At 35.2% G+C, this 21,267-nt stretch overlaps 1 protein-coding gene and 1 non-coding gene across 2 annotated transcripts in view; both read right to left on the bottom strand.

Moving 5' to 3' along the window:
* The window catches only part of IL1RAPL2 (interleukin 1 receptor accessory protein like 2), a 637,686-nt gene that overhangs the window by 242,100 nt on the left and 374,319 nt on the right, over window positions 1–21,267 (bottom strand). The gene's annotated exons all lie outside the window — the stretch shown is intronic.
* TRNAR-UCG lies at window positions 12,878–12,962 on the bottom strand. The gene has a single exon. It is a non-coding gene; the product is annotated as a tRNA-Arg (tRNA).

The following is a 21,267-nucleotide window of genomic DNA, read 5'->3' as shown; positions in this document are numbered from 1 at the left end:
TCCAGAGTTGCTACACTATGTTATCTAAATGCTAAAAAAATTACAAAACATATAAAGAAACATGAAAGCATGGCTTACACATAGTTAAAAATTAGCCAATAAAACTGTTCTCTACATGAAAAGGTACTACTCAACATTACTAATGATCAGGGAAATGTAAATCAAAACCACAATGAAATATTACCTCACACCTGTTAGAATGGTTACTATCTAAAAGATAAGAAATCACGAGTGCTGGCAAGGATGTGGAAAAAAATGAAAACTTTTTGTACTGTTGGTGAAACTGTAAATTGATACAGCCACTATGGAAAATGGTATGAAGACTTTTCAAAAAATTAAAAACAAATACCATATGATCCAGCAATTCCATTTCAGGGTATTTACCTAAAGGTAATTAAAATATTAACTTGATATCTACACTCCCATGCTCATTGAATTATTTACAACTGTCTGGAAGTGAAAACAACTTAAGCATTCATTGATGGATGAATGGATTAAAGACTGGCATTCAAAAAAATATGGTATATACATATACAATGGAATATTATTCAGCCATAAAAAAGGATATCTTGCCATTTGCAATAACATGGATAGGCCTTCAGGGAATTGTGCTAAGTGAAAAGTGTAATGGGGCAAACAGAAAAAGACCAAAACCAAACTCACAGATACAGAGAACAGATCAGTGGTTGCTAGAGGCAGGGACAGTGAATAAAATGGGTGAAAGTGATCAAAAGGTACAAACTTCCAGTTGTAAAATAAATAAGTCTTGGGGAAGGAATATATAGCATCGTGACTATAGTTAATATATAATCTACAGATGGGAGAAGTTCAACAAGTTCCAAGAAAGGGAGACACAAAGGAATCCACACTTAGATATATGATAAGCAACCAATAAAAGTAAAAAATAAAGTATTGAGTGCTTCAAGAGGAAAATAACCCATCACATATAGGAGAGCATTAATATAATTAATTACTTCAGAATTCATACAGTGAAGGATAGAATGATATATTAAAAATGCAGAAAAAATATCAACAAAGAATTCTATATCTAAAATGAAGGTTAGGAGGTGGGCAAAATGGTGGAGCAGGAAGATCCTGAGCTTACCTCATCCCATGGGCAAACCAAGATAACAGCTACATTTATAAAACTAACTCAGTAAACAACCCAAGGAGTGGCAGAACAGAATTTCTGCATTTATTCATATAGAGGAGGCCACATCAAAGGATAGGAGGGATGGAGAGATATGGTTGGTATCTAAACCCCTGGTGTGATTAACTATGAGCAGGAGGTACATTACAGCAGTGAAAAGATGAGATATCACACCAGGCACGCCCAGCGCTGATGACCTACACTGGGAAGATATATCTTCATAACATCTGGCTTTGAAAACCAATGGGGTTTAATTCCAGGAGCTTTAAAAATCATCGAGGTTAATGTCAGGAAAGCCATAGTGTGATAAGAAACTGAGTCTCTACCCTTAAAGAACTAGCATAATAAATAACTCAGCCTGAGACACAACATGGAAGCAGTAGTTTGAAAATTGCCTGAGGTATAACTGAAGGATATTTGTTGACTAATCTTAGAACACGTGCTGGAGGGTCAGGAATCTTCAGAGCAAAAGCAGTTCTAAGAAGGAAGTTTTGACCAATACAGGCCTACCTCAAGAAATAAGTTTTTCAAAGAAATAAGCTAACCTTACATGTAAAAAAGCTGGAAAAAGAAGAACAAAGAACAAAGAAGGCCCAAAAATGGTAAAAGGAAGTAGATAATACAGATTAGAGCAGAAATAAAATATAGACTAAAGGAACAACAAAAAAGGGCCAATATCCTTGATGAATACAGGTGCAAAAATCCTCAACAGGATACCTGCAAATCGAATTCAACAGCACATAAAAAGAATGATCCACCATGATCAAGTGGGATTCATTTCTGGGTTACAGGGCTGGTTCAATATTTGCAAATCAATCAATGTTATACATCACATCAACAAAAGAAAAGATAAAAATCATATGATCCTGTCAATAGATGCAGAAACAGCATTTGACAAAATATAGCATCCCTTCTTAAAAAAGACCCTTGAGAAAGTTGGGATAGAAAGAACTTATTTAAACATCATAAAATCCATCCATGAGAAGCCCTCAGCTAACATCATCCTCAACGGGGAAAAACTGAGATCTTTCCGCCTGAGATCAGGAACATGATAGGGATGTCCACTCTCACGACTGGGGGTGTGTGTTTAACATAGTGCTGGAAGTCCTAGCATCAGCCATCAGACAACAAAAGGAAATCAAAGGCATCAGAATTGGCAAAGAAGAAGTCAAACTTTCACTTTTTGCAGACACATGATACTCTACATAGAAAATCCGGGAGACTCCACCAGAAGCCTACTAGAACTAATCCAAAAATTCAGGAAAGTTGCAGGGTACAAAATCAACGTACAGAAATCTGTTGCATTTTTATACACCAACAATGAAGCAACAGAAAAAATAATCAGGAAACTGATTCCATTCACAATTGCACAAAAACCATAAAGTACCTAGGAATAAACCTAACCAAAGATATAAGAGATCTGTATAATGAAAAGTATAGAAAACTTATGAAGGAAATTGAAGAAGACACAAAGAAATGGAAAAACATTCCATGCTCATGGATTGGTAGAATAAATATCGTTAAAATGTCATTGCTAACCAAAGCAATCTACACATTCAATGCAATCTCAGTCAAAATTGCACCAGCATGCTTCTCAAAACTGGAACAAACTATCCTAAAATTTGTATGGAACCACAAAAGACCCCGAATAGCCAAAGTAATATTGAAGAAGAAAACCAAAACGGAAGGCATCACCATCCCAGACTTTAGCCTCTACTACAAAGCTGCCATCATGAAGACAATATAGTATTGGCACAAAAACAGACACATAGACTGATGGAATAGAATAGAGAACTCAGATTTGGACCCAAAAATGTATAGCCAACTAATCTTTGACAAAGCAGGAAAAAAGACAACCTCTTTAACAGATGGTGCTGGGAGAACTGGAGAGCAACATGCAGAAGAATGAAACTAAAAAAGATCAGTGAAACCAAGAGCTGATTCCTTGAAAAGATAAATTTTATAAACCTTTAAACCAGACTTATTATGAATAAAAGAGAGGACTCAAATAAATGAAATTATAAACAAAGGAGGAGAAATAATGACTGGTGCCACAGAAATGCAAAAAAATACAAGAAAATATTATGTAAAATTATATGCCAAAGTTTGGACAACCTATAAGAAATGGATAAATTTCTAGAATTATACCATCTCCCAAACTAATTCTGAAAGAAATAGAAAATTTGAACAGACTGATAACCAGTAATTAAATTGAATCAGTAATAATTAAAAAACAAAACAAAACAACTTCTAACAAACAGAAGTCCAGGACCAGATGACTCCACAGGTGATTTCTACTAAGCATTTAAAGAGGAGTTAATATGTATTCTTATCAAACTATTGTAAAAAAATAGAAGAGGGAGGAAATTTTCCAAATTTATTTTATGAGGCTTGAATTACCCTGATACAAAAACCATAAAAAGACACTACAAAAAAAGAGAACTACAAGCCAATATCTCTGATGAACATAGATGCAAAAATCCTCAACAAGATATTAGCAAACTGAATCCAACAATACATTAAAAAAATTCTCACCATGATCAAGCTGGAATTATTCCCAGGATATAAGGGCTGTTCAATATTCCAAATCAGTCAGTGTAATACATCACATCAGTAAGAGAAAAGATAAAAGCCATATAATCATTTCAAGAGATGCAGAAAGACATTTGACAAAGTACAAAATCTATTAATGATTAATTAAAAAACCCTCTCGGAACTCAGAATTGGACCCAAAAGTATACAGCCAACTAATCGTTGACACAGCAGGAAAGAATATCCAATGGAAAAAGCCTCTTTAACAGATGGTGTTGGGAGAACTGGACAGCAAAATGCAGAAGAATGAAACTAGATCATTTTCTCACACCATGCACAAAAATCAACTCAAAATGGATAAAGGACCTGAACGTGAGACAGGAAACCATCAAAACCCCAGAGGAGAAAGCAGGAAACAACCTCCTTGACCTCCAACGCATCAGTTTCTTACTTGACACATCCCCAAAAGCAAGGGAATCAAGAATAAAAATAAACTATTGGGACCTCATCAAGATTAAAAGCTTCTGCACGGCAAAGGAAACAATCCATAAAACTAATAGGCAACCGACAGAATGGGAAAAGATAGTTGCCAATGACATATCAGATAAAGGGTTAATATCCAGAATCTATAAGGAACTCACCAAACTCCACACCCGAAAAACAAACAACCCAGTGAAGAAATGGGCAGAAGATATGAACAGACACTTCTCCAAAGAGGATAGCCAGATAGCCAACAGACACATGAAACGATGCTCAGCATCCCTCCTCATCAGGGAAATACAAATCAAAACCACACTGAGATACCACCTCATGCCATTCAGAGAAGCTAAAATGAGCAAATCAGAGAACTCTAGATGCTGGCGAGGATGTGGAGAAACGGGCACCCTCCTACATTGTTGGTGGGAATGTAAACTGCTGCAGCCCTTCTGGAAAACAGTATGGAGGTTCCTCAAAACAAATTAACAATAGAACTCCCCTATGACCCAGAAATAGCACTGCTAGGAATTTATCCAAGGGATATAAGAGTACTGATGCATAGGAGCACATGTACCCCAATGTTCATAGCAGCAATCTCAACAATAGACATAGACAAAACATGGAAAGAGCCTAAGTGTCCATCAACGGATGAATGGATCAAGAAGATGTGGTTTAGCTATATGATGGAATACTATATGGCAATGAGAAAGAATGAAATCTGGCCATGTGTAGCAACATGGATGGACCTTGAGGGTGTTATGCTGAGCGAAATAAGTCAGGCAGAGAAGGACAATATCATATGTTTGCACGTATAGGAGATTAGGAGGAACTTAACAGAGGATCGTGGAGGAGAAGAAGGGGGGAAATAGTGGGGAAGGGGAGAGAGGCAAACCATGAGAGGCTCTTGAATGCTGAGAACAAACTGAGGACTAATGGGTGTGGGGGGGAGGGAGGCGATGGGCATGGAGGAGGGCACTTTTGGGGATGAGCACTGGGTGTTATATGGAAACCAACTTGACAATAAACTATTTGTTAAAAAAAATATCTGACAAAGAAATAAAAAATAAAAGGAAAAAAAGAAAAAAAAAAAAACTCTCAGAGCGCCTAGGTGGCTCAGTCATTTGAGCGTCAGACTTTTGCTCAGGTCATGATCTCACAGTTTATGGGTTTGAGCCCCCTGTCAGGCTCTGTGCTGACAGCTAGTGCCTGGAGCCTGCTTCAGATTCTGTGTGTCTCCCTCTCTCTGGCCCTCCCCTGCTCATGATCTGTCACTCTCTGTTTCTCAAAAAGAAATAAATGCTAAAAAAATTAAACAAACCTTCTCAACCAAATGGGTTTAGAGGGAACATACGTCATCTAAATAAAGAATATATATGAAAAATACACAGCTAACATCATACTCAATGGCAAAAAACTGAGAGTTTTACCTCTAAGTTCTGGAACAAGACAAGGATGTCAGCTCTCACCACTTCTAGTACTCTCAACATAGTACTGGAAGGCCTAGCTGCAGCAATCAGACAAGTAAAATAAATAAAAGGCATCCAAATTGGTAATAAAGAAGTCAAAGTGCCATTATTTTCAGATGACTTAATACTATATTGAGAAAATCCTAACGTCTCCACCAAAAACATTATTAGAACTAATAAATGAATTCAGTAGAGTTGCAGAATGAAAAAATAATATACAGGTATCTGTTGCATTTCTATACATGAATAAGAAAGTAGCAGAGAGAAATTATAAAAACAAAACCATTTACAATTGCAATAAAAAGAGTAAAATACCTAGGAATAAATGTAACTGAAGAGGTAAAAGACCTATACTCTGAAAACTATAAGACATTGGTTAAAATTTTTTATAGTTTATTTATTTTTGAGACAGAGAGAGACAGGGCATGAGTGGGGAAGGGCAAAGAGAGAGAGAGACAGAGAATCTGAAACAGGCTCCAGGCTCTGAGCTGTCAGCACAGAACCCGATGTGGAGCTCGAAACCACGAACCGCGAGCTCATGACCTGAGCTGAAGTCGGACGCCTAACCAATTGAGCCATCCAGGCAGCCCAAGACATTGTTAAAAAGAAACTTAAAATGACACAAATGAAAATGAAAAGATATTTCATGCTCATAAATTAGAAGAATTAATATAATTAAAATGTCCATACTACCCAAAGCAATCTACAGATCCAATGCAATCAGTATCAAAACTTCAAAATTATCTTCACAGAGCTAGAGAAAACAATTCTAAAATTTGTATGAAACCATAAAAGACCCTGAATAACTAAAGCAACTTTGAGAAAGAAGAACAAAGCTGGAGGTATCTCAATCCCAGAATTCAAGATATACTACAAAGCTAGAGTAATCAAAATGGTTGAACTTAAGGGAAGGGAAGGAAAAATAAGATAAAAACAGAGAGGGAGGTAAACCTTAAGAGACTCTTAAATACAGAGAAAAAACTGAGGGTTCCTGGAGGGATATTGGGGGGAGGGATGGGCTAAATGGGGCATTTAGGAGGGCACTTGTTGGGATGAGCACTGGATGTTATATGCAAGTGATGAATCACTAAATTCTACTCCTGAAACCATTATTACACTATATGTTAACTGTCTTGGATTTAAATTAAAAAATTTAAAAATGGTATGCTGCTGGTGCCATAAAAATAGACACATAGATCAATGGAAAAGAATTGAAAGCTCACAAAGAAACTCACACCTGTACGATCAAATATTCTATGATGAAGAAGGTAAGAATACAAAGTGGGGAAAAACAGTATTTTCAATAAATCGTGTTAGGAAACCTGAACGCTACATGCAAAAGACTAAAACTGGAGCATTTCCCTAGACCATACACAGAAATAAACTCAAAATGGATTAAAAATCTAAATGTGAGAGACCTAAAACCATAAAATTCTGAGGAGAAAACATAGGCAGTAATCTCTTGGACATCAGGCATAGCAACATATTTATGGATATATCTTCTCAGTAAGAAAAACAAACATAAAATTTAACTACTGGGCATGGAGGAGGGCACTTGTTGGGATGAGCACTGGATGTTATATGGAAACCAATTTGAAAAGTATCACATTCTAAAAAATAAAAAATAAAACGTGTTTGCATCACCAAAACAAAAAGGCATCCTAGTAAGTGGGAGAAGATATGTACAAATGATATATTCAAGAAAGGGTTAATGTCCAATATATCCAAAGAACTTGAACAAACTGAATACACAAAAATCAAGCAGTCTGATTTAAAAATGGGCAGAGGACCCAAATAGACATTTTCCCAAAGAAAACATACAGATGGTCAACAGACACATGAAAAGATCCTCAGTATCACTAATCATCAGGGTGCAAATCAATGCCACAATGAGGTGTCACCTCATACTTGTCAGAATGGTTATTACCAAAAAGATAATACATAACAAGTGTTGGAAGGATGTTGAAAAAGGGAAACTTTGTGCACTGTTGGTGGAATTATAAATTGGTAGAGCCATGTGGAAAACATTATGGAGGCTCTTCAAAAAATTAAAAATAAAAATACCATATGATCTACTAATTCCATTACTTGCTCTTTACCCAAGGAAAACAAAAGCACTAATCCAAAAGATGTGTGTACCATGATGTTTATTGCAGCATTACTTAAAATAGCCAAAATATGGAAGCAACCCAACTGTCCATCAATAGATGAATGGACAATGATGTAAGATACACACAGACAGACACACCTACACACTGGAATATCAGTCAGTCACAAAAAAGAATGAGATATTGCCATTTGCAACAACATGGATAGACCTAGAGGATATTATGCTAAGTGAAATAAGTCAGAGAGAAAAAGACAAATACCATATGATTTCATGTAGATATAGAGTCTAAAAAATAAAACGAACAAACAACAGACCCTTATTTTTTTTAATGTTTATTTATTTTTGAGAGAGACAGAGACAGACCATGAGTGGGGGAGGGCCAGAGAGAGATGGAGACACAGAATCTAAAGCAGGCTCCAGGCTCTGAGCTGTCAACACAGAGCCTGATGCAGGGCTCAAACTCACAGACTGTGAGTTCATGACCTGAACCAATGTTGGACGCCCAACCAACTGAGACATCCAGGCGCCCCACAACAGGCCTTTAATACAGAGAACAAACCAGTGGTTGCCAGAGGGGAGGCGGATAGGTGAGTGAATGGGTGAAATAGGTAGAGAGGATTAAGAGTACACTTACCCTGATGAGCACTGAGTAAAGTACAGAATTATCAAATCATTGTATTGTATACCTGAAACTAATATAATACTGTACGTTAACCCTACTGGGATTTAAAAACAATTTAACATTTAAATAAGTATGTAAGTGTGTCATTAAGAAGAAAACTATAGCATGAGGAGTAGAGCCAGTAATATTATAAGAACATGCATAGTGACGGATGGTGACTACACTTATTATGGTGAGCACTGAGTAATATATAAAATTATCTAATCACTATGTTATACACCTGAAACTAATTAACATTGAATGTCACATGTACTTTAATAATATAAAACCCCAATATTACAGAAAATAAAGAACAGATGGAATGATTTGCCTTTGATACAATGAGGGATGTATCCTCCTTTGGAAACTGTAGAAAAGGAGAAGAATATGAATGCAGACCAAAGTAGAACTGTAGATTTGGACACCGGTAAATGAAAGAATTACTAGTTGATGCTGATGCTGATGCTGATAATAATAATGATGATGATGATAGCAAACACATTTATTTGTCAGGCATTATGTGCGCATGCACATGAGCACACACACACACACACACACACACACACATTTATTTAAACCTATCAGGAAAGTACTATTATTATCCCCATTTGCAGATGAAGAAACTAAAACACAGAAAGGTTAGAAACTTGCTCAATGTCATGTAGTGGCACTGATGTATAGCTTCAATTCATAGCTAATCAGTATAGATTCAAAGTTTATGTTTTTAATCATATGCTACCTTTTCAGTGAGGTATGAGATTAAGTAATCTGATATAAGCAAAGGTTGAAAGCTTGGATGAGGGAGAAAAATATATGAAATATTCATCTTGGTAAGTGGGATGGTGAGCCTAAAGAGAAATGTAGCAGAATTACTGTGTAGTATTACATATCTATTTTAGGTTTCACATTTAATTTAAACAGAATGCAGTTAGCAATCATTCAGGTTCAGAAAAGTCAGGTACAGGTCTATATTTTCCATGAAATTATGTATTCCTTGAGATTAATGATATGCCTTTTTTGTCTGTGTATTCACCACAGCATCCTGCAAGTAATAGGCACCTAATGTCTATTTCATTGAATTTGACATATTGCTCCCAATTAAAATCATATGAGGGAGCATGTTAAACAATCATACTAACTATGATGCAAATTCTGGATGCAATAAAGTATTGATAAATTTGGTTATATAAAAATTTCTTCACAGCAAAATAATCATAAGCAAAGTAAAAATCAAATAGCAAACTAGTAAAAAAATGTTATTTATAGCATGTACCACACAAAGGCTAATATATATATATATATATATATATATGTAGTCTTCAAAATGGAAACTAAAATATCAAAACTGTGTAGGAAATATGGGCAAAAGACATAAACAGTTCACAAAAATATATACAATTATCCCTTAGATATATAGAAAAGATGATCAACTTTACTTGTAATAAGAGAAATGTAAATCAACACTACAATGAGAAACATTTTCTCATCCATCAGTTTGAAAAACTTTAAATGTTTGACAATATATTGTTGGTGAGGCCATTGGGAAACAGGCACTCTCATAGATTTCTGGTAAGAGTGTAGAATGATATGACTCCTTCAAAGGGAATTTCAAACTACAAAATCGTGTGCTGGTAAACGTTTCACAGCTGGTTCTCTGGGGAAAAGAAAACAAAAATAAAAAGCCCTGATATGGAGCATTTACTGATTCCCTTGGTGAAAATATTCCCATCATGGCCAACTTCAAACTAGCAAGGCGAAGCCAGTCAACACAAATTGGGAAAAGGTTAATATTAGCACATGGTTATATCATTTTTATATCATATAACAACAAAAACACAAATAACTGAAAGAACATAGAAAATAGCAAAATGTAGCTAAAAGAAATTAGGAAGTAGTGAGTTTAGACTATTTATTAACTTAATTTTAAATATTATTATTATTGTTTTTAACTTCTTAATTAAGTTCTACTTAGTTAACATACAGTGTAACATTAGTTTCAGGTGTACAATAGAGTGATTCAACACTGCCATACAACACTAGGTGCTCATCACATCACAAGTGCACTTCTTAATACTCATCACCTATTTCACCCGTACCCCCACCCACCTCCCCTCTGGTATCCATCAGTTTGTTCTCTATAGTAGAGTCTGTTTCTTGGTCTCTCTCTCTCTCTCTCTCTCTCTCTCTGTCTGTCTCTCTCTCTGTCTCTCTCAGCCCAAGGTGGAGCCTGTTGTTGGGCTTCATCCTGGAATCATGAAATAAGCTGAAATTGAAAGTCAGATACTCAACCAACTGAGCCAACTTGGAACCCTCTCTTTTTTCTCCTGTGGTTATTTGTTTTGTTTCTTAAGTTCCACATATGAGTGAAATCATATGGTATTTGCCTTTCTCTGACTCATTTCAGTTAGGTAACACTCTCGCTCCATTCATGTGATTGCAAATGGCAAGATTTTATACTTTTATATAGCTGAGTAATATTTCATTTATATATACCACATCTTCTTTATTCCATCATCAGTTGATGGACATTTGGGCCATTTCCATAATTTGGTTATTGTAGTTAATGCTGCTATAAACATTAGGGTGCATGTATTTCTTTGAATTAGCATTTTTGTATTCTTTGGATAAATACCTAGTAGTGCAATTACTGGACCAGTGAGTAGTTCTATTTTTAACTTTTTTAGGAACCTCCATACTGTTTTCCACAGTGGCTGCATCAGTTTGCAGTCCCACCAACAGTACAAGACAGTTCTCTCTTCTCCACATCCTTACCAAAGCTTGTCATTTCTTGTGTTGTTGATTTTAGCCATTCAGACAGGTGTGAGGTGGTATCTCACTGTAGTTTTATTTTAATTTCCCTGATGATGAGTGATGTTAAGCATCTTTTTATGTGTCTGTTGGCCATCTGAATGTCTTCTTTGGAAGAATGTCTATTCATGTCATCTGCCCATTTTTAATTAGATTATTTGTTTTTTTGAGTGTTGAGTTTTATAAGTTCTTTATATATTTTGGATACTAACCCTTTATCAGACATCATTTGCAAATAACTTCACCCACTCTGTAGTTTGGAATTATTTCCTTCATTGTGATTGTTTCTTGATTATTTCCTTCACTCTGCAGAAGTTACTCAAAACAATCTGCACACTTAACACAACCTTTATCAAAATATCAACAGCATTTTTCACAGAGCTAGAACAAACAATCCTAAAATTTGTATGGAAACAGAAAGACCCCAAATAACCAAAGCAACCTTGAAAAAGAAATGGAAAGCTAGAGGCATCACAATTTCAGACTTCAAGTTGTATTACGAAGATGTCATGATTAATACAATATGGTACTGGCACAAAAGCAGACACATAGACCAATGGAACAGAATAGAAAGAAACCCCAGAAATGAAGCCAGAAGTGTAAGATCAATCAATATTTGACAAAGCACAAAAGAATATCCAATGGGAAAAAGACAGTCTCTTCAACAAATGCTGTTGGGAAAACTGGATATCAATATACAAAAGAATGAAAGTGGACCGCTTTCTTATACCATACACAAAAATAAATTCAAAATTGATTAAAGACATAAATGTGAGACATGAAACCATTAAAACCCTAAAGGAGAACACAATCGATCTCTTTTACATTGGCTGTCTCCTGAGGCAAGGAAACAAAAGCAAAAATAAACTATTGGGACTTTGTCAAAATATTAAATATTATTTTTATGTGGTAAATTTATGTGATTTAATTTTTACTAATGGCTGTGTTTTGTATGTAGCTCACAAAGTTTTTGAAAATTTAACAATTGATCCTTGAAAGCCAGTATGCACACTTTCAGCACAACACTGAAATGGTTGAAAAGCTAAGCACACATTTACCTTTTGATCCAACATTCCTACTTCTACGAATTTACTCTAAAAGTGTATATTCAACAATATAAAAATGCATGTGTACAAAATATTCATTGCATGAATGTTTACAATATCAAAATTTTGTAAATAATCTACATGCCCACATATAAGAAATCCACACAGTAAAATTTTATGTGGCTGCAAAAATGAAAATGAAGGAACTAGTACACAAATGTTCAGAATAGCTTTATTCATTAGAGTTAAAAAATGGGAACCACTCAAATGTCCTTCGATGAGTGATTAGTTCTATAAACTGTGGCACAACTATTCCATAATATACTGTTCAGTAATAACAAGGAACAAACTATTAATACACTCAATGACTTAAATATCAAGGAAGTATTTCTGAATGAAAAAAAAATGCAATTTCAAAAATATAAACATTGTATGATTCCATTCATCTAACATTTGAAAAATAGAGTAATAGAGACCAAAAAAAACCGGATTAGTGATTCTTTTTTTTAATTCTTTTATTTCTGAGAGAGAGAGAGAGAAATACTGCATGAACAGGGGAGGGTCAGAGAAAGAGGGAGATACAGAATCTGAAGCAGGCTCCAGTCTCTGAGCTGGCAGTCAGCACAGAGCCCGAGGCGGGGCTCGAACCCACAAACCGTGAGAACATGACCTGAGCCGAAGTCAGACGCTTAACCGACTGAGCCACCCAGGCGCCCCAGATTACTGGTTCTTAGTGCTTAAGGATATTACCTTTACAGAGGGGTAATTTATGGGAATCTTTTTTTTTTCCAGTTTGATTGAAATATAATTGACACATAACACTATGTCAATTTAAAGTTTATAGCATGATGATTTGATATACTTACATATTGCAAAATGACTACCACAAAGTCAGTTAACACCTCTATCACCGTATATAGTAATCGTGTCTCTGTGTGTGTGTGTGTGTGTGTGTGTGTGTGTGTGTGTTAAGAACACTTAGGTTTTTCTCTCTTAGCAACTTTCAAATATATAATATGATATTGTGAACTATAATCACCATGCTGTACATTACTCAGAACTTGTTCGTGTTATAACTAAAGGTTTGTACTCTTTGACCAACATTTCCCCATCCCCTTATCTCTGGAAACCACCAATTTGCTCTCTGTTTCTGTGAGTTCAATTTTTTCAGATAGTAAGTGAGATTATACAATGTTTTTTTCAGTCTGAGTTATTTTGGTAAACATAATTCCTTCAAGAGTTATCCATGTTGTTGCAAATAGTAGGATTGTTATTTTTTATGGGTGAAAAATATTCCACTGTGTGTATATGTGCCTGTGCATGTATATATCATATATATATCACATATATATTCATCCACTGGCTGACACTTACGGTGTTTTTATATATTGTTACTGTGAAAAATACTGCAATGAACATGGCAGAAACACATATCTCTTTAAGATAGTAATTTAATTTCCTTCAGGTATATATCCAGAAGGGAGATTACTGGATCATACAGTAGTCCTACTTTTAATTTTTGAAGAACCTCCCTCCATGCTATTTTCCACAGTGGCTGTATCAGTTTACATTCCCTCCAAAAGTGCATAAGGGTCTGCTTTTCTCCACATCCTCAAAGGAATCCTCTGGTGATATTACAGTTAAATACATTGATTGTGGTGATGGTTATGCAAGTCTATACATGTGATAAAAATTTAAAAAGTTGAACACACACAAACAAAAATGAGTAAATGTATAACTGGTGAAATCTGAATAAGCTCTGTGGATTGCACCAATGTTGAATTTCTTGGTATAGATAAAGAACTGTAGTTGTAAAAGATGCTAACATTGGGCGAGTCTGGGGTATTTCCCATACATTCTTTGAAACCTGTGAATTTATAATTATTTCAAAATTAAATTAAAAATGAGGTTTTCTGTGAAATAATAAGAGTTAATATAGAGTGACTTTCTAGGATACAGTGTCAGATGGAAAAAAGTGCAAAAGAGAATGAATGAATATACGATACACTATATTATATTAAAGAAAGGATAAATGTAAAAAAAGGAAAAGCTATGTAATTATGTATTTATTTTTACAAAATGTAAGAAATAACAAGGCAGATAAAAGTGAAATTATTTACATAAAAGGAGTAACTGGGCATGAAGTAAAAGTAATAGAACTTCTCTGATTTTATTTCTTTATACAGTGTTGATTTTTTAAGTATGTTGCTGCTTTACATATTCAAATACACAAATTTTAAAAGATGAGGAAAAATCTTAAAATTGTATACAATCAGAAAATAAAAATGTACCTAACTGTATATTAAATACATAATGCCTATAGATGAAAAACAAAGGAGGAAAAGAGAATGAAACCTGTGCTTTTGATTGGAATTAGAGGTATTGGTATGAACTCATTCCCTGAAAATGTCTAGAATCAAAGATATCCCAATAACAATGAGAAAAGTTAATGTTCAGATACCTTGGTTTCAAAAAGCCATCCCCCATTAAAATGAACCAGCATTCCTTTCAGAGGTGGGAAAGGAAATGTACACAGTGAGTCTGGAACACTGTGCCAGAAAGTAAGGAAATATTCAAAACCTGATGGAGATATTTCAGGACAGTTGTCAGACTGAAGGAGCTCCCACTGGCCTAATTTAGGGTTAGGTGAGCATTTAAAAAGAATAATATGGACTTTAACAAAATTCAAAACTTCTGTTCATCAAAAACATGTTTTAAAAAGTGAAAAATCAAGCTACAAGCTGGGAGAAAATACCCAATTTCAATCTTTCTATTTTTCTCTTTCTTATCCAGAAAATACAAAGAACTCCTAAAACTCAATGAAGAAAACATAAACAATCTTTAAGAGGCAGCTGAAGAGGCAGCTCCCAAAGAAGATGCCCAAATGTCCAATAAAAATATGCAAAGGTGTGCAATACCATTTGTAATCAGGAAAATACAAAATAAAATTATCATGAGATATTGCCACACACACCAGTAAGTAAAAAATGACAAAGAATTACAACACCAGGATCATACATCCACTTTGAAGAAAAATTGGCAGTTCCTTTCACAGTTGAACATATACTTACCATTATGACCTAGTTATTACATCCTTACATATATATCCAAGAGAAATGAGTCCCTATGTTTACCAAAACGTTAACAAGAATGCTGATATTAACTTTATTTACAGAAGCCACAACATGGAAATAACCCAAATGCCCATTAACAATGGAAAGGACAAAAATACATTTTTATATATTCATGCAATGAAATCTCTTCAGCAATAAAAAGAATAATTTGCTGAATAAATGCATCTTAAAAACATATTGAACATAATATATCCCTACTTGTCCACCTCTGGACTGAAAGTCATCCAGCTACACTCGAGTAAAACTGGAGTACCAAACAGTAACCCAGATACACCCAGAATGTCCATGTGTTTGCACATTTTCTTCCCTTTACATAGCAAACACTTCTATCCTTCTCATCTAACTACCAGAAGGTTCCAGAACCACAGAAGCCAAGTCATTGACCCAAATTTGTCCATCCAGGTTAGTCTGCACATAACCTATACTGCCACCTCTTCAAGTAGTAGCAACTTCTTCCTCTTGCTGAATCTTTACTTCCTTGAAGGCAGGGGTTCAGGTGTATGTACCAAAATACTTGACATATTAACAAAATTTAGGCATTTAACAAATTTCCATTCATTAAAAAGAATTGAGCAATAGGGTGTACACTCTTTGAATCAATTACATGAAGTTCAAAAACTTATCAATGAAATGAATGCTAATAGACTCCATACTAGTGTTGGGGAGTATAGATTGAAAATGGGCATGAAAAGAATTTCTGGGATGATGGGCAAGTTTTGTATTTTGATGTGCTAATTACATAGGTATATTTATATGTAAAAATTCACTGATCTGGATAAAAATCCATATAGAAAATCAGTTGTGTTTCTAAGTACTAAAAAATAACTTGAGAAGTAAATTTTAAATAAACAATTTCACTTATAATAACAACAAAAATGATAAAATACATGGGAATAAACTTAACCAAGAATGTGTAAGACTTGTATACTGAAAAGTATAAATGTTTCTAAAAGAAATTAAAAACACAAATAAATAGACATCTTGCATTCATCTATTGGAAGACTTAATATTGTTAATGCATCAATAGTACTCAAAGCCATCTACAGTTTCAATGAAATTCCCATCAAAAATCACAACAATTTTTTTTGCATAAATAGGAAACCCAACCTGAAATCCACATGGAATCTCAAAGGATCCTGGATAACCAAAACAATCTTGAAAAAGAATAAAGTTGGAGGTTTTACACTTCCTGATTTCAAAAGTTACTACAAAGCTTCAATAATCAAAACAGTGTTGTTCTAGTATAAAGAGAGACATTTAAACCATGGAATAGAATAGAGAACCAAGAAATAAGCCTTTGCATATAGGGTCAAGTAATATTTGATAATGTGTCCACTGTAATTCAAAGGGAGAGAAGACAGTCTTCGGAGCAAATGATATTGGGAAAACTGGATATCCACATGCAAATGAATGACACTGACCCTTGCCTTACACATGTTCAAAAATAAGCTCAAAATAGATTTAAAAAATGTAAACATTAGGAAAAAAAACCCTATAAATCTTAGAAGAAAAGGTAGGGGAAAACTATCATGACATTCAATTTGGCCATGATTTCCTGGGTATAACAGCAAAATCACAGGCAACAGAAGAAAGAATAAATAAAATGGACTTCATAGAAAATATAAACATTTGTGCATCAAAGAGAACTATCAACAATGAAAAGACAACCCACACAATGAGAGAAAATATTTACAAGTCATGTATCTGCACTATTAATGCCCAGAATATATAAAGAACTCCTACAATTCAACAACAAATAAGAAATAATCAACTTGAACTTATTGATGGCCAGCAGACATGAACAGATAGATGCTCAACATCACTCATCATCAGGGAAATACAAATCAAAACTACAATGAGGTATCACCTCACACCTGTTCAGAATGGCTAAAATCAACAACACAAGAAACAACAGGCACTGGTAAAGATGTGGAGAAAGGGGAAACTTCTTGCACTGTTGGTGGGAATGCAAATTGGTGCAGCCACTCTAGAAAACAGAGTGTTCCTCAAAACATGGAGGTTCTTCAAAAAGTTAAAAATAGAAATAACCAGGGCGCCTGGGTGGCTCAGTCGGTTGGGCGTCTGACTTCGGCTCAGGTCATATCTCACGGTTGGTGGGTTTGAGCCCCGCATTGGGCTCTGTGCTGACAGCCAGTTCAGAGCCCGGAGCCTGCTTTGGGTTCTGTGTCTCCCTCTCTCTCTGACCCTCCCCTGCTCACACTGTCTCTATCTCTCTCTCAGAAATAAATAAAACATTTAAAAAAATAGAAATAACATATGATCCAGAAATTGCACTACTAGGTATTTACCTAAAGAATATAAAAATATTAATTCAAAGGGATACATGCATCTGATGTTTATAACAGCATTATCTACAATAGCCAAATTATGGAAACAGTCCAAATGTCCATTAACTGATGATGGAATAAAGAAGATGTGGTATGGGGCACCTGGGTGGCTCAGTGAGTTAAGCACCTGACTTTGGCTCAGGTCATGATTTCACAGTTCATGGGCTCGAGCCCCGTGTTGGGCTCTGCGCTGAGATCTCAGAGTCTGGAGCCTACTTTGGATTCTGTGTGTCTCTCTCTCTGCCCCTCCCCCATTCGCACTCTCTCTGTCTCTCAAAAATGAATAAACATTTAAATTTTTTTTTTAAAAAGATGTGGTATATATATAATGGAATACTACTTGGTTATGAAAAAGACTGAAATCTTGCTGTTTGCAACAGTGTGAATGGAACTGGAGGCTATTATGCTAAGTGAAAGAAGTCAGTCAGAGAAAGACAGATGTCATATGATTTCACACAAATGTGGAATTTGAAAAACTCAATACATGAAAACAGGGGAAGGGAAGGAAAAATAAGATAAAAACAGAGAAGGAGGCAAAGCATAAGAGACTCTCAAATACAGAGAAGAAACTGAGGGTTGCTGGAGGGTTATGGGGTGGGGGGTTAATTTATTCTCTCTACTTAAAGGCATCTGAAATACTGGGCCTGAGGCTTCTATATTTGAAAGAAGAAAGGAATAGCTAGATGGCTGAATAAATAGCCAGAGTCAAATGTCCTAAATTATAGTCCAGGTTCTGTCATTAACTCATCATTTCACTTGGGTTTTCTCATGGGTCAAATAGAGGGTGATAATACCTCCTTGCCATGCCTACTTTATAGGGCTGTTGTGAGGATTAAATGAGATAACAGATGGAAAAATACACTGACAAGGGAGAAAGTTCCATTCAAATTCAGAACATTCTTGTTATTGTCTCTTACATTGTCCACTACCAAATTCATTTCTGGAAACTAACAGCTACTGATTTGCTCATTTTCAGTGGTGTACTTTTACCTCTTTTCTTTTGAAATCCCTGCATCTCATGACATGGTATTCCCTAAAATGATTGATAGTCCTTGCAGGCTATCATTAGCATTCAATGAGACTACTGGCGTTCAAGAGGATTCTGCCACATGCCTGCATTCTGGACAGCAGTTCCACATATTTTCCATTTGAGTCAGTGGTAGGAGTTCTAGTTAAATCAAGTGTAACCAGAGAAGAGGCTGAGCAGAAGGAGGTTGGTTGAAGAAAAGAGGAAGGAAAGGTGGCAGTGTTATAAAGAGACTACTTGATACATTGCAAGGGAGAGGACCAGAAAGTCTTGTTATATACAGATATCTACCTCTTTAGGGTATTCTGATTTTTTGCTAGAACAACCACTTATCACTGCTCACCAATTTGCCATGTAGTTAGTAGTGAAAAAACTGTCCAAAGCCAATGTCTCATTCACACTATTCACACTATTTGGAAATACTTAAGTTAGTTTTTTTTTTTTTTTCAATATTCATTACATGGGGCAGGACTCAGTTTACTTAATTATTGATTCAATAACCTTAGCACATAAATTGTGCGACAGTTAACCTAGGGTAACTCTTGGTCAAAAATAGTAAGATCCCCTAAATTATTTCAAAGAGGACACACCCACACACATACACTCACACACAAACACACACACTCAAATTCACTGTATGTCTTCTTTCTCTTGTAGACTTTGGAAAGAAAGTCACATTTGTGACTTATCCACAATTGGCCATTACTCATTTGGTGGAGACCTTGATCAACATAGGAACATAAATAGTAGACGTCTGCAGGTCCATTCAATTATAACATGTTATGAATAAAAGCTACTGATCAATCTTCTTTAAATTATATATGCTGCCATTCATTCATTCAATTCTTATGACTGACTCTAAAACCTAGTCTCTTGGCTTGCAGTTAGCTGATCTTTGTCAAACTCTCATTAATAAGTCAACCAAGAAAAAAAAATAAGTCAACCAAGTTAGATCAAGAAGCAGCACATTAGACTTTGGCCAAGACAGCTCCCTCCCAGGCCTTTGTGATCTTCAAAAATGAAAATGAAAATGTTCTTAGTTTGCTCATCTATAAAATGGACCAATTAGTTCTAACTTAACCTTAGTGTTATGATGGTGATCAAATCCAGAAATGCATTTAAGGTGATTCATACTATCAAATGTGAACATTATTACTTTGCATCAAACTTTGACATATGTGAATTACAGGTACCCTGCCCAGAAAACACAAAAACAGAAAAAGAACCAGATTACATAAAGACAACTTAGTGTATTTTTTGCTTATGACTAAGTCAACAGCCGGGATGTCAAATAACACTCATAAAAATCTCTGGGTAGCCAAGTTGTAAAGATTAGAAAAAGTTTAGAGCCTGGCAAAAAACACCTGCCAAAATGCCAGAGTACCTTTTTCCTGGCAGAGTTAATGGAGCCCATTATAGCCAAGAGTGACAGCATTCCTGTCAATAACCACCACTATGGGAATAAGACCTGCACAGTGCTTGCCTAGGCATGATGGAACCCATCCTATTTCTAAATGTGATGCTTTGTCCAAGATTAAATATTTGGTTCAAGATTTAATCTTTAATATTTGAGAGAACACAATCAAGGAACAATGAATTGAGGGAAATGCTGATGAAAGATGTTATTACATAATTAGGTACATTTTCCATGTGGTGAAAATTTTGAGGGGTCTGTTCTTTCCAATAGCACTTTTTGCTTGAGTTCCCCCAGAGGAGAATGAGGTGATTAAATCATGTGTTTCTCGAAAACAACAGGCAAAGCCTCAAATGGACAACGATCATATCTGATCAAATTCAAGGAAATTTCATACCTTTAGCATGCAGAACATTATCAAATATTTTCCAAAATGATGAAAGATTTTTTAAAAGCTAGAAAGGAAAAAAAAAGTAAAGATATTCTAAATGGGAAAGGGTGGGAAAAGATTGAGGCTAATTGTTAATATGGTTTGTCCTAGAACTGTTACTGCTAGAGTTGATATAGTAATTATTTTAATTATTATCTACTGGCATAATTCATTTTAACTGTGGTATTAAGATAGCTTCAGGTATATATTGCAACTTGCATATATAAATTTCAGTGTCTATCAAATATTTACTACCACAGTTCACGAGAAGTCAGTGATTTTTGCCAATGAGGAAAGTTATTAACTTGCCTACAGAATCAGGATGCCATGGGAAGGGCAACCTGTATAATTTACAGAGAAAGGGGAACTTAATTTCCCTTTATTCCCTTATTTTCTCTCTTGATGGCCTGGGAAGTGTAAGTAAAGAGGGAACAAGATCAGCAAAGAAGAGTTTTCTCCCTCTGTATTCCAGAGGGAAGAAATGAGCAAATACAATAAAACTGCATGAAGCCATTAAAGACTTGGCAATTCACAAGGATGCACTGAGAACATATACACATATCTGTGTCATAGTAGAAGCCAGTATCTCTGTCTTTCAAGGAGTTGATAGTCTCTTAAAATGGATTAATTCATACTGTTAATTTTTCTAGGTGTTTTTTTATTT

Source organism: Hyaena hyaena, unplaced genomic scaffold (genome assembly GCF_003009895.1).
Source record: "Hyaena hyaena isolate Hyena2069 unplaced genomic scaffold, ASM300989v1 scaffold_576, whole genome shotgun sequence".
NCBI lineage: Eukaryota > Metazoa > Chordata > Mammalia > Carnivora > Hyaenidae > Hyaena > Hyaena hyaena.
The sequence above is the reverse complement of the archived record's forward strand: the minus strand, read 5'-3'. Positions and strand labels throughout refer to the sequence as shown.